At 44.2% G+C, this 27,310-nt stretch overlaps 1 protein-coding gene across 3 annotated transcripts in view; it reads right to left on the reverse strand.

Moving 5' to 3' along the window:
* The window catches only part of PRKCA (protein kinase C alpha), a 1,238,880-nt gene that overhangs the window by 297,943 nt on the left and 913,627 nt on the right, over positions 1–27,310 (reverse strand). The gene's annotated exons all lie outside the window — the stretch shown is intronic.

Genomic DNA, 27,310 nt, shown 5'->3' on the forward strand with positions numbered 1-27,310 from the left:
CAGCAGGGACTACACACTGCATCCCCTTGATCTGAAGACTTTACGCAGTGCAGTGTGCCTCACCCTGCACCCTGCACCCCACACAGGACCCTCACAAAGCCGATCTGCATGTCCTCACCGGTGGCTCCCACTATTTAAGTCTGGGTGTTTTTTTTAAATTCTGGACAGATTTCTTTGCAATTTGCAACCCAACATTCCTGATGCATAATAACAAGATTGCAATCAATCTCACAGAAAGCACCAATCTGGTATAGCACAGACTGCATGAACTGTAATCGATGTGTGCAGACTGCATACACAGCTAAGAAGGTTTGAGTACGAGTTTGAGAGGGGCAGATATTGAAGTTATTGGAAGTGTGAGGAAGGCGGAAGGTGTGCTTCAACAAAGGCTGTAGGTGAGCATGGGCACGGGAGAGTAAGCGACATCAGGGCACACGTCAAATCTGACTCTGTGCATACGAGGGGACGTGTCTTTCCGTGCATTACATCAGAATAGGTAGTTGTCCTCAAGCCTCTTTCCTGGGGTCACCAAGATGTAGGTGATCCTGTTTGCAGTCACAGAATGGGTGCACAGGGAACTCTTTCTACAATCTATGGAAAAGGTCAGTACCTGAAAGGGAATTTCAGCAGACCGGAAACGTGGGCCGGGGTGCAGGAGAACCACCCTCTCTCGGGACATCAGAGAAAGAGTCTCTTACTAAAATCAAGCTTTTAAGAAGCCCCGGAGAAGGGGTTAAGGCAGCTGCCAGGTCAGTTCTCCAGTGCTTAGCTAACCCAGGAACAACAGGGCAAACCTTGCTACAAGTACTGCCTATTGCAATGGGAATTTCAGTAACTAGAGTGCTACAATTCCAAGGAATTCATTTTAGACAGCTTTTAGTGGTTTGTTATCAAAGACCTATCTTGCAAAATATCAAGACTTAAAGTGGGCTTTGCAGCAGCCCAATTCTTACAGTTTGTTGACTTTCTCGTCAAACTCATTTGAATGTTTCTTATTCAACCTCTCATTTGATAGGTTTCCTTCCTCTGAGGTGTGTGGATTGGATGCCTTGCATCCTTCCATGATTCATATCAGGGGACTACTTGTTTGTTTTCCTTTGAGCACTCCACTGGAGCGCCAGTGTATTTATTGCACTCTCCTCATATGCTGCTTCTCCCTCAAGACCCTGCATCCAGCACTCAGTGTTCCTACCAACCCTTCCCAGCTAATCCGTAAAAGCACAGCAACAGGCATACATTTGGTGAGGTTTGACAAGAGAGCACTCTTTATTAGCTTTGTTTTAACACCATCATTCCACATGTCGTATGAAAGCCCAGGCCTTCGCACACAAAGGCAACATTTATGGCAATAGGGAAAGGGAGGACTGCTACACCGAGCTGGCATTTAAGGCAGAAGGTTCACTTAGCCCTCAAGCTGTTGCAGAGCGCCAAATGGCTGGAACATTTGTTCCAGCACTAAGCCAGTCTTGATAAGCAGTTCCCTTTACATTCAGACATTTCTATATTTATGGCTCCAGAGAGCTTTAATGTTCTGTTAAGTTCCCCTATGGATGTTTGCATAGCGTTAGTTGGAAGTACAGTTGAACACTTTTCTTAACACACATAGCCAGTTTATATACTCACACAGTGGCAGTTTTGGAGGAAACAACCAACCACTCATGATGGGTAAAGCACTTGATTTTGGGAAGAGGGAGTTTCCAAATGAGTTCAAGTGTGTATTGCTTGAAAGTCACAGTTCCTCGGTTTCCCTTCGCTGCTAAAAATCTATGGCAGCTTAGTGGTGATTCAGTTTGCACTGCACCATAAAATGTATATACCTCAAAATAAGGCGTTTCATTGATATACATTTAATAATAGTCACAGCATTCTTTTAAAAACTCTGAATGGGTCTATATTTTTGGGACCTTCCATTACTGTGAAAGCCAGTGCGCGCTGTGGCCATGAATCCACAAGGATATGGAATCAGAAACTTCATGAAAAGCTCGCCCGAAAAGCAATACTAAGTGTGTAGTTATGACAGTTTCAATAATTTGTTTTATATGTGTTACGTTTTTAGTACTTATTAAGTTCATTTTAATTAAATTTTGCTTTTTTTAGTTCCATAGCGGGTTGTGGGTTCATAGGGGAATAGGGTAGAAAGTAATTAAATTATAATAAATTAATGAATATATTTATTTATTCATATTTTTTAATTGAAGATTTTATAATGTTAATTGTGTGTTTAATTTCTTGGGGTAAATTGTAGGTGTGGTTTGTGGGGTTTATAGGGGAAAAGGGTGGCAAGTAATTTATTTTTAATTAATTATTAATTAGTTAATTAAAAATAATTTATGGTAATTCTGTAATTAATTTTAGGTGCAGGTTGTGGGGTTTTAGGGGTAAAGGGTGGAAGTAATTTATTTTTAATTGATAATTAGTTGTTAATTATTATTAATTGACAATTATGGCAAATGTGTAATTAATTTTAGGTTCAGGTTGTGGGGTTTAGAGGGGTGAATTTTGGAAAGTAATGTATTTTTAATTATTAATAATTAGTTAATATTAATGAACAATTATGGTAATTGTGTAATTAATTTTAGGTGCACGTTGTGCGGTGTATAGGGGTAAAGGGTGGGAAGTAATTTATTTTTAATTAATGATTAGTTGATAATTAATAATTATTATTAGTGTAATTGTTTAATTATTTTGTTGTGCTTGGGTTTTTTGTTTATAGGGGTGAAGGGCGGGGAGTAAATACATTTTACTTACTTTATAATTAGTTGTTAAATACTATTAGTTATTTAATTGAAAACGTTTTTTAATTGTGCAATTCATTTTTCTACAGTTTCATTTTAGCCATGGGTTGTAGGGATTGTAGGTGTAAAGTGTGTGAAGTTAATTATATTTTATGTGTTGTTTTTTGTTAAATTAATAAGATTTGTTTAATTGATAATTATGTTAATTATGCAAAATACATCTTTTTTTATTTCCAATGTGGTTTGTGAGTTGTGTGGTGTTATAGAGTAGGAAGTAAATAGACTACATTTATGTAATAATTAGTGTTTTTGTTAATAAATAATTTCCAAATAAACATTTGCTTGAAATATGTATTTTATTTTATACATTTGTAGGTATTTGCAATATGTATTTAACATTATATTAGGTTTTTATTTTTATTTTTAATATTAAATACATTTTTATTTTAACATATTTATATATTTCTTTATTAACTCTTTTTCAAATATTTTTCAATTTTGTTGATATTTTGTTGTTTTTTTATTTCGAACTGACTGGAGTGAGAATAGTAAATTTTACCCCTCCGCAATCCAACACTTTCCCTATTGATGCACTGACCGCAGTGGGAATAATACATTTTGTCCCTCCGCTATCCAACACTTTTCCCATTGATGCACTCACTGGAGTGGGTATAGTAAACCTTATCTCTCCGCTATCCAACACTTTCCCTACTGTTGCACTCACTGGAGTGGGAATAGTACATTTTATCCCAATGCTATCCAACACTTTCCCTTCTGTTGCACTCACTGGAGAGGGAAATGTAAGTTTAAATTTATAAATAGTTTAATGTTTTAATTTATAATAGAATGGTTTTGAAAACAAATATATGTTATGTTACTGATATATATATATATATACACATATATATATTTATTTGTTAAATTTTTTATATAATTTTAAAATGATAAAATACATTAAAATTATTGGTTTAATAGTTTTAAAGTAAATATATATATGTATATACACATATATATATATATATTAATTATATATGTGTGTTTAACTTTTTAAAATTAATTTGTTATATTTGTTAAAATGTATATGAAATCTAATTTATTTTTCAAAAGTAATGTTATTCTTTAATATATTTAATACTTATCAATTTATTTTATATGATATAAAAAATGATATTTTGTACAACTATATTTATGAAATCAATATTCTTTTTTCGATATTTTTGTACTTACCATTATAAGTATAGGATGTTGATATTTTTGACATCGATATTTTGGTCACAATATTTTTGTATGGGGATATTTCGGGTGTTGATATTTTGTCAGTGTACCGTATAAAAAGGCATTCAAAATGATTGTATTTTGAGTCAGACTTCAGACCCGTTTTTGTATGCTGCACTCCAAGCTGTAGTATTGACTGCCCCCGAAGGAAAGTACCCCACTCTGACGGATTCACATCTGCACTGCAATGAAGGTGAGCAGATGCAGCAATTGATTGAAATGCGCTGCTGAATCTGCGGGGCTGAGGCCGGTCCTGAAGCTGCCGTCAATTGGGTAAGAGACTACATCTGATCCTTAGTCCCCAGCATTTGGCCAATGGCAAATTAGGAAAAAGCACGAAAATTTAACCTGAGCACCCTCACAGAAATCTGACATATTGGCCAGTTCATGTGTCCAAGCCGAGCAGTCGTAAGGCGGCCCTGAAGGCGATCCCACGGAGGTTACCTTTCTTCGATAGTCAGCAGGCTAGGAAAGGTGAATATTGGTTGTTGCTTCGACCGCAAGGAGTGATACAGATGGTACACTTGACCCTGGGCGTGATACAGGGTTACCGCTCAGACCGCAGGGTGTGATACAGATGGTCTGCTTGTCCCCTGATGTGATACAAGGTGAGCCCTCACCACTTGGATCGCTGAGCGTGATACAGATGGGATGCATAGGCCCTGGGAGTGATATAGGGTCAGCACGTCAATCTTATTTTGTAATCTAAGAGGGTTTTCTCGGTGGTACCAGTTTCTTTACACTGTTGCTATCTGAAAGAAGTGAAAGGCAAAAATATGCTTGAACAGCTGGGCATGATACAGACAGTATGCATGATCCCTGGGTGTGATATAGGGTGTAATTCAGACACTGAGGAAAATTTGGATCTAGGAGATTAAGTGTAGTTGTGCTTGGCCAAGGTGGGTCTGTGGTTGTCAAGTTGTTCCTCGTTTCCGCAAAAAATGTTGCTATCTTGGAGCTGATATTGACAGACTATCTGGCTCACTAAATTCTGTGTACCACGCAAAGCCTCCCTTAGTCATCGGGTACCATGTGCTAAAGAGCGGGCTCAGGTATTTGTTGACAAAGTCATAATTTTTTCTCTGTCACTTTTTTCTCTTCTCTTTCTGTCTTCATTTTTGTTATCAACTGATGCATTCTTGATGTTGTGGTGCTGGTACATTGTTGCATTTGCACGTGTAGTCCTGAGTATTGTGTTTTGTTTATGACAATGTGCTTATGAAGGCGCCGCAAATTTGTACAGTCGTTTTTCCATATCTGCTGTTTTCCTGTTGAATTTACATGTTTTGAACTAACCATTGCACTGTCTTTCAGGGTGTGATCCTTCATAGGCATTTTTTGTTGTGTTTAATGTCTATCCTAATGCAGCTGTGTAAATAGTATTGAGCTCATAGAAGTAGTTGAAACCAGTAATCCCCGTGTATTGTTTTCCCCTACAATCAGAGTAGAATCAAATATGAATTTGTTCCGAGAAGCTAGAGTGTATCAGTCCTGTAAAAAGTTCCCAGCTATCACGGAGTCGCCACTAAAGCACATGCAACTATATTCCCCACACAAAACTAAAAACATATCAAGTATTGCAGCGAAAAGCACGCACATACGTGTTAGCCAGAAAAACAGCGCCTAGCTAAGAATGAAGGAAATAACCCAGGTGGGAGCTAGAGGAGAGGTGTGAATTAAGGATGGAGAGAGAGAGAGCGCTCTTACCCTGGGAACTCAACATGAGAACAGAGCAGCGCACACTCCACCTCCAGCAGGGTGGGAGTAGGTATAGAGCATCGTTCGGACAGGAGTCCGAGGCAGAAGGAAGGCTTCTACCTGGGACCTGAGCCTCACCAGATCGTCAGCGTGAGGAGAAGCCAACCACCTGATATGGGATCAAGGTAGCCTGGCACAGACTCAATTAAGACATAGGAGAAGCACCATGGCCCCTTTACTAGCACAGGAGGAAAGCAGCGACAAAGAAAGTCCGCTGGTCCCCCTGAACAAACTGACCCGTGCCTGACCTTCATGCAGCCATATTGTTTTTTAGGCCGATTGAATTGTTAGAGTTGTCTATTTAACCAGTTGTCTTGCTGATAACAATTGCATTTTATCCTGATAGATAAATATTTGCTCCTGGTTTCATTTCTGATGGATATCTTCAGGTTCTTCGACACTTTCCTTTTATATACCGTTTTTATATTTTTTTGTTTTCCTTTCTATTAGGAATGGGATTTCTGGTTGGCTTAGGCTTGCGCCAAAGCCAGGCAAAAACCACCACTCTAGTCAGGGCAAGGGAGTTACACGCTGAAGATAACCCCTGCTCACTCCCTTGGTAGCTTGGCACCAGCAGTCAAGCTTATCCCAGAGGCAATGTGTAAAGCGTTTGCGCAACACACACACCCAGCAGCAACACACTAGACACACCACACAAAAAACTCCACACAAGGTTATATAAAAAATAGCCTTTGTATTATCATAAACACAATAGAAACATAATCACACATTTACACTGTGCCAACTGGCACTGGCAACATTCACAGGGGATTATATACAAAGCAGCGCCAATTGGGTCGCTGCCAGAACCATCACAAAAGTACACGTAATACATTTAAAACAACCTGTAATACATGTGTAACAGCCAGTCATAAAAGTATAATGGCCAGTAGCTACTGGTAAAATAGTGAGCTTAGCAACATCACATTAGTATTAGGCATGAACCACATTAGATCAGGCATAAGTGACATTGGGCATAAAATCAGCAATGCGAACATGAGGGAAAAGCGTTAGGCATCAACATATTATGCATGGAAACAGCAATGCACCATAGTAACACTGACAAGGGCCTTGCGCCCTTCTGGTACACACAGGTACCACACCTGACCCCAGGCCAACAGGCCTTACACTGGGGCACCAATGCCCTATATCCAGACAGTCAGGGCTCTAAGGGGGACCTCTCAAATGACCGCCTGGCTGCCTCAGCAGCAAGCGCAAATGCTCTGGGGCCTGGGATGCACTCACACCCCTTCCTCATCCACAAAGAATCTGGCCCCCAAAACATTGCAGCTGCCCGCACTCTCGCAAGCAGCTGTGGTAATGCACACAAAGGACTGGCACTCACTGTGCCTACTGAGCCCCCCTGGGACTCTAGGACCACATCACTCTCACGTGGCAGCTGTCCGCCACTGCGGTACAGCTGTGCAGACAAAAAGATGGGAGTCACTGTGCTCTCTGTCCCCCACTGGGACTCTAAAAACCCAAATGTGCCCAAACGTTGCAGCTGCCAGCGCTCTCGCAGGGCAGCTGGGCTCAGTAATGCAAACACGAGCACCACTTTGCCTCTGGACCCCCACTGGGGCCCTAAGAATAAATTATGGGCACCGTTGCAGCTGCCCGCTATGGCGGTGCAGCTGTGGCGAGGAAATGCACTCTGGAGTCCAAAAACAATGCCTCACACTCAGCCCCTGAGACCGGGACTCTTCTGGTGCCTCCTCTGGCAGGGGGGAGGCACCAAGGATGCAGGAGTTGGGGCCCTACTCACTGAGCTCGTCTCACTGGAGGGCGGGCACTGATTGTAGGCCCCAACAATTCCCCCCCTCATGGGCACTTCTGGTGCCTCCTCTTTATGTGCAGGTTAAAGCTCCACTCACCGGGCTCTGCAGGCTTCCTCCCACTCGCGCTGGCAACTCCGCTCCTCAGCTCTGGGTAGGTCTCTGTGCCTCCTCCAGTCTCATCTGTGGCCGCACCGTTGCTGCATGCTTGACTCGCCACACTCTCCGTCTTCAACGAGACGCCCTGGGAGGCGGGGAAGGCTCCCGTGCTTCCTCTTCCACGCCGCCCGGCTTCTCCTGGCTTCCGGCGGGCTCTGCTTCCGTGATTGGCCCTGCCCACCATCATGCAGCAAGCGCCTGACTTCCGGGTCGCCTGTCTCGGGTCACGGCGGTGATTTCTCCTTATGGTGCAGTGCGGGGTGGGCTCCCACCTGCATATGACACCACAGCGGGGTGGGCATCCGCTCTACAGATGTATAAAGCAGGGTAGGCTCCTGCTGTCCGTTCCACAATGCGGGGGAATCCCCGCGTCGGGAATACCTCGGTAGAGGACGCAGCTCAGTGCTGCCAGACCCCCACGCTCCTCTTCCCTGGAGCAGCAACACAAAACCGTGCAGAGCTCACGAGGCGCTTGAATTCCCCCAAGCTCCAGGGCACAGACTGGACAAAGAATCCAGCAATAGAGCAATCCAGCGCTCACAAGGCGCTAAGTCCAAGGCAAGGTTCAGGGTAAAGGTCAGGGGGGCACAAGGCTAGGCTCAGGTAGGCCAACACACAGGGCCCTCCAGCAGGGAGGAAGTCCCTTGTGGCGGTTCCTCCTAGAGCCCAGCAGCACCCAACGTCAGAACAAGCACAGGAACAACATTTTTCATGGGGTCACCTTTATAGTACCTTTCCCCTTTGTCTGCAAAGCACAGGGCTTGGGGAAACCAGTTCTAACTGGTTCTGGAGCACTCTGTTTACCAGGCTCCTCTTCCCTATTGTTAGGTGGGGGCTCGTCATCAGACACACCACTGGGGAGCGGAGCCAGCATTCTCTAGGACAGGCACCATCCTATTCAGGGACCAGGGATTTCTCCTCCCACCACTCCAAATGCAGATGTCCCATTCAGCCTAGCGCTGATTCACCCTGCCCCTTCTGGAGCCACACACACCTCACCAGCCCCTGTCACTCACAAGCCAGACAAGCAATTCACATTAGGCAGGCAGACATATAGCACACAGAAATGCCAACTTCTAAAAGTGGCATTTCTAAAATAGTTATAATAAATCTGCGCACACCGTTGCGTAGCATTTATTATCACTATTCCAAACATACCAAACTTGACCATGCTGCGCCTCTCATATCAGGAATTACTACTGAAACACTTATCAGGGAATCCCCAATGCATTCCTATGGGAGGGCAGCCCCACAGTAGTGAGAAACCAAAATGGCTGTTTGTCACTACCAGGACATGTCACACACTTAAGGTACATGTACTATCTTTTACCTACAATGCACCCTGCTCATAGGGCTAGCTAGGGCCTACCTTAGGGGTGACTGACATGTAGTAAAAAGGGGGGGTCACGGAAATGGCACACACTTTAGGTGCCACGTCACAGAGGCAGTATCACTGCGCGCACAGGCTCTGCAATGGAAGAGGCCTGGGATAGGTTTGAAAGGCTACTTCGGTGGGTGGTGCAATCAGCGCTGCAAGCCCACCAGTAGCATTTAATTTACCAGCCCTTGGGATAAGGGATACCACTTTACAAGGGACTGACAGGTAAATTAAATAGGCCAAACAAGTGTAGACCAATCTTACCATGTTTTTCACAGAGAGCACATGCACTTTACACTGGACAGCAGGGCTAAAGTGCCTAGAGTCCTAAAACCTCCAACACCATGTCAAAAAAAGGCCAGGAGAAAGGCAAAAAGTTTAGGGATGACCCTGCAAAAACGGCCAAGTCCAACACTTTTGTCTTCCTACAATGTATTTATGTAGGCATTTGTAAATAATTCAATAAACTGTTTACAAAAATGAATTCTAGCACTAGAGTTGGCAAAGTGCACACTTCTCTGCCACTGCTAGAGCTGCGCGCTGCCTTAATGTTAAAAGGCAGGTACTGTCCGAGAAGCAGGCGCTTCCGGAGTTCATTCACCTGCTTAATTGGAACGCTGGAGAATTATACAGCTTCTCGTTAGAGTCTGTCGAGCGGAACACAGAGAACCGTGGTTGCGGAAGCGTGGAAACCAGTGGAAAAGGTTACAAGGCCCCGGTTGCTGCAAGCCCCGTCACCGATGGAAATAAGATGTCATCGGAAGAGGGTCTCTACATACAGCCACCGCACCATAGCAGCGCATGGCACCAATGCGCACTTCATGTTACATCCTGTGTCTCATAGTCTTTGCCTGGTGGGGCTGTACCATCTTCCCTGTAACTGAACAAACCTACATAATCTACATTACTGGTTACTGGATTGATTACATACAAGGACCATACTTCGTTTACAAAACTTCACATTTCTTTTTCTTGCAGGCCTCAGCCGAGGAGAAAGGAAGACTCGTGACCCCACAAACCCAGGCTATGGTGCGCATGCTCGTGCCCCCTTCACCACAGTTCGTGATTTGTCACATCATAGGCTGTCACTGGGTGCACACTGCTGAAGTAGCTGTGAGACAATGAAGAGGAGGGTACCCATCCTGCGTGATAGTTGGTTTGATGGCGTTTTCTGAACAACATTGAATTCCTGTGCACACTATATTTGTTGCCTTTACTAAATCACAAATATACAAATGTAAACATTACACATTAAAAACTGGACGATGCAAAATATATCTGTATGACAGGACTTACAACTGCGTGAAGCATTTACACTCGCCAGCTCACATTTGTTGAGTTTGTTTGTGAAGTTTGTGACTGCGCAGCCAGACCAGCCGGTTACTTCTAATTCAGACTTCCACGGTCCACCGCTGGAACACACTGTGTGATCCTGGGCAAATCACTGCTCACCTATCTGCCAAAAGTCGGGAGTGCTAAAATACAACTTTAATGTCCTTACACTGGGAAGGGTCAATAAGTAGACTTTTAGACAGGTCTGCGAGGTAGAACCAGTAAACTCCACCAATCAAAAGATTAGCAAGAAAGCTCAAGCAACATGCTAATCGGGTGGACAAGTGCATTCGGTTATTGCATCAATGTTGGACTTTTATAAACCTACATCCCTGCTGACTGAGGTCGTGGATAGTTTGCTGACAGTCCCAAGCAAGCAGACAGATACATTATTCGCTCATTAGAGGCACATGTCTAGAAAACTATGCACACAACACTGGAAGATTACACGCGACTGATGTCCATCCTGGTCTTGCAGTGGAGTTCATCATCGAGGTCTGACCTTAGGATTACCTTGTTTGATGCTGCGGATATGGGATGCATGGAAAACACTGACCCTGGAGACTGTGACCTGGAGTGAAATGAAAACCCAAAGTTGAGTGTGGGAACTGCAGCATCTGGGATTGGAAAGTGCGGCCGGGAGATCCCCTATGACCAAAGAAGGCTCCTTAGCCATGTGCAAGGGAGATGAGGTGAAACCTGGATGCCACTGCAAGGAAATATCAGTATGAGGATGTAAATGTGATGGGCAGGGAACATTAACTTCGAGGAGTAGGATTACCACAGGATTACATTTTCGCAGTGGAATGGGCCATGCATGCGAGAACTCGTGCTTCTGCACCGAGTCCTGCATTCCAGCCCATGATGGCACCAGGGTACTTTCGGGTGTTTGAAAAGAATAACTCCCGGCTCCTGATCCCCTGACTTTCTTCCCTAAACGTGTGTTTGTCGAACTCCTGGTGACTCAAGTTTCCCCTTGCACTTGATTGACTGAGGGTATCCTTCCACTGCTGATTTCAGGGAACTATTTTGCTTTTGTATGTTCTGTGGCACTCAACCGGAGGGGAGTAAAAGCCCCTACTCCTCCCTTTCTTTCACTCACTCACTCTCTATTTCTCTCTCTTTCCGACTCCCCAGTCATACTCACTAACTCCCCTCAAAACACACTCCCTTTGTGTCGCTCTTAATCCATCTCTTCACCTCCGCTCTACCTTTCGGATACTGAGCACTGCTGCAGTCTTTCCCTCTCCCACACCCTCCTCTTTCTCGCTCCTCCTCCCCCTGCCAGCCCTCTTGCCCTCTGCCTCCTCTGCCGATAGTGGCGTTTCAGAAGAAGCATTGGCAAAGGCAATAGCAGCAGTCAAATGTTATTGCACATTCTTTCTAGATGACTGTCATGTTGCTGGGAGATGCAATGAGCTAGCCATCTTGGAAGTATAAAAAGTAGTGTTACAAGTTGGATGGCACGCTGCACGTAGACGCAATGTGAAGGCCATCTTGGAATTGTGTAATAATTTTATTTTGTAAAATGATGGCGGTCACATATCAGCTACAAGTAACACGAAGGCCATCTTGGAAGGATAAGAAATAACATTAAATATTAATTAGCTTTGTTAATGCTGGAGTCACAAGTCTAAAAGCATTACTAAAGCCAATATGTTAGCAAACAAGAATCGGCAAAGTGGAACCAATAGGCTTTACCTAAGTTTGTTCCATAAAACCCCTTTTCAAAAGAGCTTTATGCCATGGTGCCCGAGTAGTTATTGCTGCATCAGTTTCAACATTTCTGTTACTGCGTTTATATATTTCTTACGACTCCTTGACATATTTGCTAAAGTAGCCACTAATGGAGGGCAACTGGATGCATCTATTCACCATTTTCACACCTGCCTAGCTGCTGTCGATGGCTGGATGTTTAACAACTGCCTGAAACTAAAAATGGAGTCAAAACATTGTTTCTTTTTATTTAACTTTTTGACCTAAGGTTTTAGGTTGTTTATTTGGGTAATGCTCTTGTTATCAATCTCTTTTTTCTATAAAATTATTTATTTCCATTTTCAACATTACACCACACATTGCATATCCTGCCATCCAGAAGAACTCGGGATTCACACCAACTGTTTGCTATCGATATGGCCATTTAAAGTTTATGAGGGCCACGAGGAAGGGACTCTAGCCATATTACCCACAAATATCCCTCACCCCATATAGCCATGGCATTAAGGAGCCCTGGGGCATATATTGGCAGTTCATAAGATCCCATGCAAGCAGGCAGAAATACAAAACAACGTTTCCTTAAATGGCTGGTGTCAAATACTGCACACGGATGGCCATAAAGTATGTCTAGAAGTTCCCACCAGATGAGTGTTTTTGAATGCTGTACTGCTTTGCAATTGTAAACCCAATCAGTCCTGGGCTTCTGAACAAAGCCAGGGTTAGTTTGACTTCATACAAGTCAGTTTCTCAGCCTTGTGTCCTGATCCGACCCATCAGATCACTGGTGCGACTGGAGGGCTTCGTGTGCATGTTTCTTTCCCGCCATCATGTTCTTAGCTCGCCTTTCCATCCCTGGGAGGGACATACTTAATTTTCAATGAAGAAAAATATGCCCGCGAAGCCAGAATGTTTAAATTCTCTCTTTCTCAGCTAACACCCTAGAGTTCATTAAATAAAGGAACAGGGGTGTAAGTGATATGGGGAAAGACACTACGGCCAGGGACGCACAGCTGAAGACAATATTAAGAACCGAATTTCAGATTTCGTTTCATGCTTGCAGCATTGGTTATCCTTTTGAAAACATTTTCCCCTCAGACCAATATTTCACAGTGTGTTTACTGGGATCACTGAGCTCTTGCCGGAGTAGATTCATTTACAAAGTTGAAGACATCTGCTTTGTTGTCTAAATACGTTTTCTCACCTTCGATTCTACTACGGAAAAACACATCTAACCCAGCTGGGAGCATCTGAATCCACTTGTATATGAAAATAGGGCTACATACATAACTTTTATTATTTTATATCTACACTGTGGGAGTAAACTGTGTGTGTAAACTATGCAATATTTAATTTACACACTAAATGAATGTTCAAGTAGTTATGTGCATTCCCACTCTACTTAGGTGTAGATCAGTCACCCTCAGTGGAGTGAGATCTTCGGTGTGTGGTGCAGTGCCCTGTCCCACCTAGAAGAACCAAAGATGGTAAAAAGTTTGGTATAGAAAGGAGAGGGCTTCCTCAGCTGGAGTAGGAGCGCACAGTGCAGTAAATGATACCCCGCATAGAGTAGTCCGCCAATAAATAAATTACTGTAAGGCCTCCCCGTGGTATTGGGACAGAGCAGGAGCTGCTCAACAAAACATCTTTCTCCCACATATGAATGTGAGTGTGACAAGCTCCTTTGGTGACGAATGACGTCAGTGAGTCAGTGAAGGATCCAACCCAGACCTTTCGAAACTAGCCTGGTGCTGTACTGTATCCACAATCGCGAAAGCCAGAGGGGCTCTCACACTGTATAGGAGATCAAATTAAAGCAAATCTTTATTGTAAATCAGTTAAGATTATCACAGTGATACTGAAGGAGTCACAGTAAAAATCAGTTAAAAAAGGAAAAAAATATTTTTGAATTTTGAAAATCGAAATTCAAAAGATTAAAAACATAAGAAAAGCCTTGGGACCCGAGTTGACGCCTCAAGACTTTGTTGGCTGTTATGATAGGCGCTGTGCTAGCGTCTCTTTGAGGAGTATGCCCGTCACCTTCGCATCTGCATCCTTGGATTCTGTTTGAATGTGGTTCGGTCTCAAGTGCTTCTCGTATGAGGACACATGTTCCAAGTAACTGGATGGCTATGTCGTTACAGTTTTCTAAATGGCATATGAGGTGATCATCTACCCCTTGAAAACACACTGACGTAGCCTGCTGTGTGGGAGATGTAGAGTAGTGGAGGTAGAAATATACCTTTATGCACCAAGCTCTTACACAAGCTGGGCTATCCAATCTTGAGGTCCATACGACTTCTCTCTCTTGGAACATCTCCAGGGCCTAGTAGAATATGATGTGCATTGGCAAAGCTGGACAAGACAGTGTAAGACCGGAGGGCCAATAGCAATGTGGAGTAGTTGGTATGTAAAGACAGTGTGAACATCCTGTCTATGCATGCTACCGGTCTCACTGCCAGAGCAAGTGACCAGAGTACACCATGGGTGAAGGTTGGGGCCTGCCCTGTGCCCAGACCCACCCTATGTTGAAATCCAGCATAGTCGCCAATTTACCATTCTTCTTCTGGATTCCAATCTCACTGGCGAGTTCATGGCCACTTGCGGAGTCAGAGAGGGAACTCATCCTAGTTGCTACGGTTGCATTTATCATCCACTTGTAAGGCTACGTGATAACCCATGTCGCTTTACCATGCCCGAGTAAGCCCATGACAGGTATGACCTTCTTCAGATACACACCCCAGGAGAGAAAAGCACCAGCCACAGTACAGTGAATCACTCATCCTCATTAGGCACGCTAACATTATCTTACCAACTATCACAGGTGACGCTAAACAATGCAGACTCCGGGCAAGCCCATACATCCGCATGGCCTAACACACTCACTCTGTGCATATAAGGCAGACGGGCCCTGCTTATGCAGTTCTTTAACCTAAGTTTACTTTAGCTTTAATTTTAGAGTGAGCAGTTACCATTGGTGCCCTAGTGCTGCACTAGAAATCAACAGAAAAAAAAGAACTATAGTTGGAATAGTTACTTTTTAAGAGCCTTGAGAAAACTCTGTGTGAACCTATCAGGATTACCCCAGCTCCTGGTCCATAAACGGGTAATGTTCATCCTCTGCATTTGCCATTGCGCTCTCATTATTTTTAACATATGCTATGCCTATGCGCCCAGACTTGTCTGTTAAGTTTCTCCAAATGCAGCTTTTTCCAGGTTCTTGAGATAAGATAGCCCAATATAGAGGTTGACTTTCTACTTTTTTGGCTGCCAAATTGTGGGATCATCTTTCGTATCCAGTCAGATCTCAGAACTCTCGCATTCTCCTCCGTAAGTCTCTGAAAACTCGACCCAACTCTCATAAAGCATAATACCGTGTGGCCCTAAATGCAGCAACCTAGCACCAGAACACTCACTGGAATAACAGCACACTTTACAAATAGATAGAATATATTTGCCCAAACTTTGTGCTCCATTCACAAAGTTAGGGGTAAAAAAGTGAATGCCACATTTCATACACAAGTCTTTCCTTCTCTATTAATAATTTTACTGCACATGCCTTCTCTTCATAAGGTGAGGGATATTGGTTCACCTCTGCTTTCAGCACCCAAAGTGCATTTTTACATTTGTAAATATCTACCAATACCCAAACAAATATTTTGTGGACAGTAGTATCATTTGCCTGGCTAAGTCTCAAACACTACCTTGGACACAGTCTATATTCAAATAGAAGTGTCATTTTAGATTCGCACTGAACGCATTTGTTGCATAAAGTATGTACATTAAATGTTGCATTTTTACTTTAGCCAGGTGATCTCAATTGTTGTGAACTGGGCTCCTAATCACTACGAAAGTTCTACATGGGACAGTGCTCTGAGGCCACGCTAGATCTGCGGAGGACCTGCTGGGTAAAGCTACTATGACACTTTTACGTGGCCCGTAACACTCACACATGAGAGCTCACTGCAGTAAAAGTTCAACCAAGTCTCAATGTCCTTGAAAGGGCTTGGCTGTTGCTCTCGGTTACAATGCTGGAGGATGAAGAAAATGGTCTGGGTGAGAGCTGTTGCCCAGAAAGATCGAAGCAAGATCGATGGTTCATGGATCAATTTGATGGTTATTGGCTACTTTTTTGTGGGATTAGGAAGTCATCTGGCCATTTGTGAGAGTCATGCCTTTGTTTCACAAGGTATCTCTGTAAATACTCATACTTTGGTTGAGAGGGTTTCTCACACTGACAATTGTGCAAATGGCTGTGGTTCAACATACTTTTTAAGTAGCAGTAGTTTGCCTGGTGCGGTCACCACTTTCTTCAATAAGTCTTCTAAACTGAGTTCCACAAGTCACCATGATAAGATACCTGCTTCTAGCCTCAAGATATACAAAGCTTTGGCTCATGCGCAGAGCTCAGATGGCAGCTAAATAAAATTATCTATTTGCCAAACTGCAAATTCCAATGCTATTGGGTGAGTCGCTGCTTCCTCTCTCAGGAATTCAACTAGGTCTCTCAAATGACCCAGGTTGTTCTCTTGGAGAGCTCAAGTGCGGCACTTAAGAGATTCATCTAAACTATTGGCAGGGTTTGATAAGGGTGTACTCTCTCGATTCTCATTCACTGTTCACAAAGGACTTATGTAGAGTTTGTATGGAAGCCATCGCCTGTCCCCATAATGACCTCACTAGTGTCCCTCTGATTTTAAATATTAAGAATTTAGAAACACATCTATAATCTCAGTGAACCGTTCTGTAGTCCCCGGTATGCCTCTTCTGGATGGCCTACCGATCTGACCCAAAGGAAAGGGTGCCAGTGGGAAAAGTGGGCGAATCCATTGCCCCAAGCTGTACACTAAGGTAGGCAGATGCAAAAGTGAAGACAACTGATAGAGCTGCAGCCAGAAGCACCTCTGTATGAACATTATGCATGTTTTATTTTTTAATAATGGTCTGGCGAGACAGCTGAAGCTGTGTCAAAGGAAGGACATAACATTACATTTGAAAACACAGATTTTATTAACTGTGAATGTACATTTCCTATCTGTTTTGTTTACGCTAAGCTGCACTTGTTGTTTTGAATTACAGATATGCTATGCATAAATCAAAGTGAGGATTTTAGTGTACAGTATGTGGTTCTCAGTGAGCCCACACTATAGCTGTCCTAAAATACAAATGTTAATGTTATGATTTTTAATTGGGAGAAAAATGAAACAAAATGAGTGAGCCGAAATATTGCCAGAAGCAAGTGCTCATCGTAGTAGTCAAGGACATATTGTTATTATGATTTCTGAGAAAAACTGATGTTGGGGAAAACATACACCTATCTCTTTTAGCAACATGATTACTAATTGAAAATGAAATGAAAATGTGTTTTCTTCCATTGAAAATAGTTATTTGTATAACGTCAATTAAATAGTGAAAGAACACATACTACATCAAGTGAACGGCAAGGGACGTCAGATGGACTGGCTTCTGGCGTATGAAATGTTTCTCTTAGAAACAAACACATTGTAAATGGTTTATACTGCCCACGAACATAGTACTCGTTTATGCACGCAAATAACTTTTTAAGAGCTTCAAAGGAGAAATAAGCCTTTTAGAAAAAAAGATGTTACAGTTTTGCATACCAGACTGACCATCTGTTGTTCTTTCAAGTGTAAATACTCATACAATACTGCAGGCTGAAAATACGGCTACTCTAACCTTATGTTATTAGAATTTCTATCAATTCCCTCTCATGTAGTTCTCCAAGTCTCCCTGTTTGTGTCTTGGCCTACAGTCTTTGATAATATTTCTTTTGCTGCAGAATGACATTGAACTTCTCAAACAAATGAGCACATCTACCCACGTTTGGATGTGAAAATACGTAAATACTGAATGGTGATTACATCCAAAGTCACACTGTCTGCACAAAAATCCAAGCTGGCGGGATTTATTTTTTCTGGACTATATCTGTATGGGCGGTGTGTGAATGGTAAGGAATGAGATTCCCTAGGTCCCTGTTGACCTTATATGATCATTGAACATTGTCTTTCCAAAGCAGTGTATCCCTTGGTCTTGAAGGATGGAACTGAATTAATTAGACCCCTTCCTCCTTTGAAGCTTACTCTGTCCAGGTCAGGCTGGGACAACTGAGTTTGAGAGAGTCCATTTGCCGTCTCTTGCAGGACTTCCCTTTGAGAGAGTCTCCTCCCGATATTCCTTATACGAGTTTGTTGGCTCAGGCTGTGGAGCGATCCTGATTGTGACTTCTAGAGGCTTAATGATTGCATAACTAAAATAACAAACCTCTATTTCCCTATTACACCTTGGGTTGGAGGATGCTACCTCCAATATTCTTGAACATCTCAAGTTTTTCCTAGAAGTAAAAAAAATCCTTCTAAGGTCTCCAAGGGACTTCAAGGAACTTTGTCATTTGGCTGAGCATAAAACATTGCAAGGGTAGACCCCTTCGTCAGAGCGATACTGAACAGAGATTCTAGGGTCACACACTGCAGTTTCCCAAGAAGAAAGCACCAGCTGTTTGCCTGACTACCAAGACTGTCACATGTAGGGAAAAATGAGAGCAACGCTAGGCAGAAGACCGTCTGGCTATGATGAATGCAATCCCTTGGTGAGAGGTGGAGCAAAGCATCTGTTGATAGGGTCATGCAAAACACAGAGGGCTCATTTTTAGGTCTTGCCTATGCAGCGCCCATGCACTACATAGGAGGGGACCTTTTGGAATCGATCAGCTTTTTTGTCCAAAAACGTTCACGCTTTGCATTGCATTCAATTGCAACGCGTGCACGTTTGGCGTTTCCCTTGCGGGAGCGAGCTTTGGCGACATCTGTTTGTAATTATAGCGCTCGCTCCCGCAAGGTAAACCCTGCATGTCCCTGCTCTCGGCCGCACTCCCCCCACCCCTCCCACTTGTTTATTATTGTAGACGGCCACTCCCCTACCTGTTTGTGACGCTCACCGGGGCCATTGTCTTTAAGCGCTTGTTACATTTAGATAGCGCAAGGAATCTTTGCCGGTTGCTTTCGCTCGCGGCAGGGGTTGAAAGAGCTTCTTCTCTTAAAATCAGACTATAAGTGTTGGGATGACCAGGTAGGCTAGACCGATCTTTTTTTTCAGCATCCCATGATGGTCTTGTTTTTTTATGCAGATTTCTATAGCGCAAACTCTACCTGAAGGTATTGGAGCGCTTTACATGAGCTCCGGTTATGTTACACAAGGGCACATTCAGGCACGGGGAGATTATGTGATCCGCAGGTAGAGCTGCTTGAGAGGAGCGCTTGAGGCAGGCTGGCACGGTGTTTTTTTTTAATGCAGATTTCTCTAGCACGAACTCTACCTGAAGGTATTGGAGTGCTTTACATGAGCTCCGGTTACATTACACAAGGGCACATTCAGGCACGGGGAGATTATGTGATCGGCAGGCAGGGCTGCTCGGGAGGAGCGCTTGAGGCAGGCTTGCACAGTGTTTTTTATGCAGATTTCTATAGCGCAAACTCTACCTGAAGGTATTGGAGTGCTTTACATGGGCTCCGGTTACGTTACACAAGGGCACATTCAGGCACGGGGAGATTATGTGATCGGCAGGCAGGGCTGCTCGGGAGGAACGCTTGAGGCAGGCTGGCATGGTGTGTTTTTTTTTAATGCAGATTTCTATAGCGCAAACTCTACCTCAAGGTATTGGAGCGCTTTACATGAGCTCCGGTTACATTACACAAGGGCATATTCAGGCACAGGGAGATTACGTGATCGGCAGGCAGGGCTGCTCGGGAGGAGCGCTTGAAGCATAGCCAATAGGTCTCGCCTTTGGGTCCTTATAAGTGTTTAGTCATCTAGCACAATATCCTAGGTGCAACAACATCAACTGTTGCATGGCTAAACACTTAAAAGGTCCCAAAGGCGAGACCTATTGGCTATGCCAATGACTGTTTAAATTCCTGGTGCCCTGTGTGGATTAGGGTCATATAGGACACAGGAATTAGCTGGAAAGGCTTCAAAACTTTTACCTTCTGCTTCGAGGAAACTCTGGTTGTGTGGGTCTTATTACACCAGAAAGTCATTTAGCTCTAAATATGTTCTTCCTTAGCTGACCTCATCAGATCAGACTGAGCCTTCTCCTGGTAATTAGGCTGTGTTTCAAAGCAACACTTTTTTTTGTGCTAGAAAAAATGTAAAAATGACTATGTCCAAATCAATAAATCAGTGAATTGTAAGCGTGCTACTCACCCATGGGGGTCTCAAGGTGCTGGGGGAGGGGAAAGGGGGGGGTCCGGCGATCTGTTAGCCGAAAAGGCAGGTCTTGAGGGTCTTCCTGAAGGTGTTCAAGGAGAAGGCTCGTCTGATGTTTGCCAAGAGGTCGTTCCAGGATTTGGCCGCGATGTGAGAGAAGGATTTTCCGCCTGGCCCTGGCTCTGTGGATGTGCGGTGATTCAGCTAGTGCGAGGATAGAGGATCGGAGGTTTCTCTTGGGTACGTGGAAGTTGAAACTGTTGTTGAGGTATTTCGGTCCGGTGTTGTGTATGCATTTGTAGGCGTGGGTGAGGATTTTGAAAGTGACTCTTTTCTCCACGGGGAGCCAGTGGAGGCTTCGAAGGGGATGGCTGATGTGTTCGTGCCGGGGGATGCCAAGGACGAGTCTGGCAGCGGTGTTCTGTATAAGCTGAAGTTTTCAGAGTAGGAACTTGTTGATGCCGGCGTAGAGTGCATTTCCGTAGTCCTGTCTGCTTGTGATGAGTGCCTGGGTGACGATCTTCCTTGACTCGGGGGGATCCATTGGAAAGTCTAGCGGAGGATGCAGAGAGTGTTGAAGCAGCTGGAGGTGACGGCGTTAACCTGTCGGTTCATTGTGAGAGATGAGTTGACTATGATTCCAAGGTTTCTGGAGTCGTCCGAGGGGGTTGGTGGGCTTCCGAAGGCGGTCGGCCACCAGGTATTGTCCCATGCTGAGGGGGTGGTACTGAGTACGAGGACTTCCATCTTGTCGGCGTTGAGTTTTAGGCAGCTGTTGGTCATCCAGGCTTCTACATCCATCATTCCTTTCTGGAAGTCTAGTCTGGCGCTGGTGGGGTCTTTGGTGAGGGAGAGGATGAGCTGGGTGTCGTCAGCGTAGAATACGATGTTGAGGCTGTTTGTCGGACGATGGCTGCGAGGGGGGCCATTTAGATGTTAAAGAGGGTCGGGCCCAGTGATGACCCCTGTGGGACTCCGCAGCTGATTTCCGTGGCGTCAGAGAGGAAGGGTGGCAGCCTGATTCTCTGGCTTTTTCCAGTGAGGAAGGATCGGATCCAGTCTAGGGCTATTCCTTGTATGCTGGCGTCATGTAGTCTGGCGAGGAGGGTGCGGTGGGAGACGGTGTCGAAGAAGGATGGGGCTGTGGAGTGGCCCTGGTCAAGGATGTTGCGTATGTCGTCTGTGGTGGCGAGTAGGGCGGCTAATAAGAAACAAACCTTCACAGGAATGTTGAGAACTGGCAAGCTAGTCAAACGTCTAGTTCATAGCTGGCTTGGATGCAACATAAGTGCAATTCAAACAGTTGTTTCAATGCTTGCTTCCTCAACCACAAAAACTATTCCAAAAACCAAAGACCTCATAACTTAAAGGTAGGTGATCATCAGTCAGCATCTAGCTTTAGTCTAATGGGAGGCGGTCTCCAGAAGAAGATGTCACCACTCAGTTAAGCACCAAAGGTCACCAGCCACTGTGCATTATTGACGCCAAGTTAGCTAGGGTCAGTTTCAGGCACTTTGAGGCTGTGGAAAGGAACAAAACATGTATTAAGCCAATTATCCTGCCTTTATATTGGCCATATAGAAGGACTCCACAGGTCTCCACATGTAGGCTTTGATGGCTCCAAAACAAGTCTGCACCCTCGTTGCAGGCATGCGATATGAGAAAGACACAACATCATTCAATGGGCTGTTGAGTGCGGTATACCAAGTCATAGCTTTGCCCTAGTGCTTCTTAAAAGAAACCTTGTGCTCAGCCTGCTATAAAAGACCGAGTTAGTCTTGACTCAAAATAAAAACTAAGCCAATGTAGTAAGGCTAATGAGAATGGGTTTAATGTTACAAATCATGCAAATACAGATGTGGTTTCATGCAGTAGCACATTAAACTCAGACGTATTATCTTTGGCAGAGCTTGTTGGTGATGGTACCATTGGTGGTTGTGATACTGGTGGTGGTTTTACAGATGGATGCTATTGATGCTATTGTAATTGGTACTTGTACTGATGGTACTGGCGGTGGTATTGCCATTATTGATGTTGGTATTCGTTGTGGTAAAAAAAAAAAAAGGTGGTGGTATTGATGATGATGGCTTTGCTATTAGTGGTGGGTGTGGTATTAGTATTTGGTGGTGACAGTGGTATTTCTGGTGGTGGTGCTGTTGGTTGTATAGTTGGTAGTATCTTAGTGGTATTGGTGGTGTCTGGTAGTTGAAGTATTTGTGTTAGTGTTGGTATTGACAGTGGTATTGGTAGAAGTAAAAATGGTGGTGGTCTTTGCTATTAATGCTTGGGTGTGGTATTGGTATTTGGTGGGGATATAGTTAGTGATAGTTTGGGTTTTGGTAGTGGTGGTGGTAAACTTGGCAGGTGCTTTGTAGTAGTGGTGGTGGTGGTGCCAGGTGGTTTCGGTATTTGCATTGGAGGTGGTATTGGTGTTATTGACAATCGTATTGATGACTTTGGTAATAATAATGGTGGTGGTGGTTGTATCATGTAGATGGTATTGGTGGTGTGTGGTATTGATGTCTGTGTTGGTGGTGTGTTAATATTGGGATTGTATAGGTGGTGATGTGGTATTGGTGGTGGTGTGGTACTGGTGGTGTGAAAAGTCAGTTAAGAGGCAGCGACAGTCAAATCTGCACGTCAGTAATGACAAAAGCTTTCATAAAATGACTGCCAGAGTAAAAAAAAGGGTTGCTTTTGTATACAGAGTGTGTGAGATAAGAAATTAAATAGGACAAAAAGTGTTATTGTTGAGTATAATTTGTAGATGCAAAGTAGCCCTTGTTTCATTCGCAGCAGCAGGTGGAAGGAGAAAAACAAACAGTCAATAGCATGGCACTGAAAGCGTAACATTCCTCTGGCCTGATCAAAGGTATGATTGACAATGTGTCATGCCAATGGCCAAAATAGCCTAATCCAGACAAGCCAGTGGTTGAAGGGGTTTGACCCAAACCTCACTCTATACTGTAAGCAGCTGTATAACTGTGATGTCAAAGTAGACCATATAAAGAAAAACAAAGAGAGGAGTAGAGAGGTACCACTCAGCGAGTGGGGGAGGTGGATACTTCCTCCCAGTCAGTTATACATAAACAAAAAGGATCCACCCACAAGTACAAGAGATCACCCAATTACTCAATGTGTATCCCACGATCGTGGAAAATACACATTAGTTGTTTAAATACCCCTCACACACCAAAAGGGCCCTTGGTGTCATGCTTCATCATAGGGGTCTTCCTGCCCCTCTACGGGACAGGGCGTGCTACGACCTACGTTTGCGCGGGAGCACTGTTGTTGGTGAGACAGCTATGTGTGATGCGGGGGTGTGAGAGGAAGGGTCAGGAGTGAATAAGGAGTGAATTAAAAAATACCTGGCTCTCAGGTCTAGGAAAATTTATTCTGCCGGTCGAGCTGGTATTGTTAAAAGGTGGGGTAAGGAGGGTGTAAGCCTCAATGAGCTATATCTCCTAGTGGTGTCGACATGTTTCGAAGCTTCCCCATGCTTCTTCGTCAGGACCTTAAGGATCCCTTCCTGTCACTAACTGTGTTGTGTCAAGTAACAAAGATTGTGAGAGAAAAAAGAATATGTAAAAGGAAGTAAATAGCCTCCACGATATCAATGCCTTAATAGGTCTTACATAGTCCTATCAACCTAGAGGGAAATAAAAGGCGTATTAATTACGTATGAAGTAGTTCAATCCATTGTGTGAGTACGGTGATCTGTAAAAAAAGGTGAAGAGTACTGGTCTCTTGACGCTATCCGTAACGTTATCACGTGATCAGTGATGAAAGTACTGTCTGACAGATGGACATACAACATTAAACATAACACACACACATAACAAAAAGCACACACTCTAATAAAAAGGGGGGACTAGTTCAATGTATATCCATGCCAGAATCAAATTCCCCACAAAAGTATGGACATACTTGCTCACAGGAGATAAGTAACCTCATGAGCTCGTGAACCGAGTGGTGGGCGTGCCAAGTGGGCTACCTGCATGAAGAGAGGAACAGGAGAGGCAAAAGTGGGCAAACGACCAAAATACTAGCGTTGTCAAGATGTTACCTCATTCTCACTGAAGCGCCGTACTTACGACTCCAGGGATCAGTGTCCCGCCAAATCAGCCACCCCGGTCGGCTCCGTCGATAGAACTGAATCGGACGGTGCGCGTTATAAATAGCTACATCAATTACTGTAATTGCGCCTAGGTGGTAAACGCCCAATGCGCGCTGATTCTGCAAACGGAGACCCGGAAACGGAAGTAGACCGTCCGGGTCATTCCGACCAATTGCCTGAACCAGGACCGAAGGGGGAAGGACCCCATGGGAAGGACCTGGGTGTCTTGATCCACTGCCTGTCTAAAATACCTGATCGGATTTAAACCGAGTAGATGTTGCAGTTATCTGCCCATCGAGGCTACCTGATGAAATAAAAATAAGGAGTAGGTGCTCTAGTTGACTAGGACTTGTGATCGGAATGGTCACCCGGAACATCCAAATAAGCCTGGGATTACAGGAGATGGATATCAGGGACATAGGTGTCCAAGCCAATGCCTGCATAAATATCAGACTGATCGAGAACAGATGGTTGATTGAAGGAATGGCAGGTGTAGTGGCCCAATCGGTTTCAAGAGAGCGTGGTACTAGTGGGCAAGGGGTGTATGAACTAGTACTCAGTCTAAGTGCATGGAGGGATTGGTATAACTCCATACACGAAAGGTAGGGGTCACATTAGTGATGGACTGAGTAGCATGACGTCAATAGGGAGAACCTGACAGAGTGCCAAGAAATGTACAGTGATACAAAAATGATTCCAAGACTAAAAACATTGAACCTACATTCCTAACAATAGGAGGAGGTGGCAAAAAAACCCACATTGGAGACGGAGAGGTACCTGATAGGGACAGTTTTAGAATAATCGCCCCCAGATAGATGAAAACTACAGTGAGGTTGTAGAGCCTAAGATAGGAAGCCATTCAGTCTGTAGTTGGAATTCTTAAAGATGGAACTGGTTCCATGGTATATCGTCATTTAAACCATGGATGTGAGTACCCAAGCGAAAAACCCAACGCTGCTCTTTTTCCAGAAGGCCATGTTCGCTGCCCATTTGTTCAATCACTGTCCATTGTAGATCATTAACGCCATGTCCACTAGAAATATAGTGGTTGGACATTTTGGTAGTACTACGCCCGCATCTGACATTACTGCGGTGTTCACCAATGCGTGTCTTGATGGGTCTCGTGGTCATACCCACATACTCCAGACCACACGGGCAGGTGATTAAGTAGACAACGTTTTTACTGTTGCAATTAGTAAAGTTCCTCTGGTCCCATTTCTCGCCATTGCGGAATTGAATATGTCTGCTTCTCTTAGTGAGTGGGCAAGTACTACAGTTGCCACAGGGATGATGACCCTGTACTGGAGGTAGCAGACCTTCAATTCTGGGCTGGGATGTATTCTTGGGTCTGGTGTGGACAAGCATGTCCTTCAGGTTGCGACCCCTCTTATGTGCAAACATGGGTTTCGTGATGTTCAAGCCACAGCTGTTGAGGAGACGCCAGTGTTTATTCACTATCTTAGTGATCCTGTTGGAGTGTGTGTTAAAGGTGGTCACACAGATGGGCCTTTCATCAGTCTGAGTGACCACTTTGTCTTCCAAGAGAGCTTCCCTGTTGTTATTCCTTGCTCTCTTGAGGGCTTTATCAATGATCGGCTCGGGATAGTTGCGCTCGATCAGTTTCAGGCGTAGTTCGGATGCTTGTTTCTTGAACTCTTTGACCTCCGTGCAGTTTCTCCGAAGACGGAGGAATTGACCATAGGGTAGATTTATCCTAAGATGACGGGGATGAAAACTGTCAAACAAGAGTAAACAGTTCTTGGCTGTTGCTTTAAAGTGCGTGGTGGTTTTCAATCTGCCCTGCTCCGGGTAGATATTGAGATCCAAGAACACCAGATTGTGAGCTGACACAGTATGTGTGAATTTCAAGAACAAGTTCTGTTGATTGAGCCACAACATAAAAGCATCAGTTGAGTTTATATCACCTTCCCACACAACCAAAACATCGTCTATGTATCTTTTCCAGACTTTGATGTGAGGGAGGAAGGGATTCATTGTGTGTAAGATCCTACTTGTCTCGAGATGGTGTACATAAAGACCCGCTAGACTAGGAGCGAAGGTACTCCCCATGCTGGTACCGTGTCGTTGCTCATAGATGTCATCACCATACATAAAGAAATTACGGGTAAGTGCTAATGATACACATTCCATCACCAGATTGCGTGGTGTATGGTATTCCCACGGGGCAGAAAAAAGTACCTCCTCAATAATGAGTAATGTTTCATCATGGGGCAGGCTGGTGTACAGGCTTTCCACATCAAGTCCTATGAGTAAATTCCTCGTAGGGTCAAACTCAATATCTCTTTCGTGTATGGAGTTATACCAATCCCTCCATGCACTTAGACTGAGTACTAGTTCATACACCCCTTGCCCACTAGTACCACGCTCTCTTGAAACCGATTGGGCCACTACACCTGCCATTCCTTTAATCAACCATCTGTTCTCGATCAGTCTGATATTTATGCAGGCATTGGCTTGGACACCTATGTCCCTGATATCCATCTCCTGTAATCCCAGGCTTATTTGGATGTTCCGGGTGACCATTCCGATCACAAGTCCTAGTCAACTAGAGCATCTACTCCTTATTTTTATTTCATCAGGTAGCCTCGATGGGCAGATAACTGCAACATCTACTCCGTTTAAATCCGATCAGGTATTTTAGACAGGCAGTGGATCAAGACACCCAGGTCCTTCCCATGGGGTCCTTCCCCCTTCGGTCCTGGTTCAGGCAATTGGTCGGAATGACCCGGACGGTCTACTTCCGTTTCCGGGTCTCCGTTTGCAGAATCAGCGCGCATTGGGCGTTTACCACCTAGGCGCAATTACACTAATTGATGTAGCTATT

The sequence above is a fragment of the Triturus cristatus genome, chromosome 7 (genome assembly GCF_964204655.1).
Source record: "Triturus cristatus chromosome 7, aTriCri1.1, whole genome shotgun sequence".
Lineage (NCBI taxonomy): Eukaryota > Metazoa > Chordata > Amphibia > Caudata > Salamandridae > Triturus > Triturus cristatus.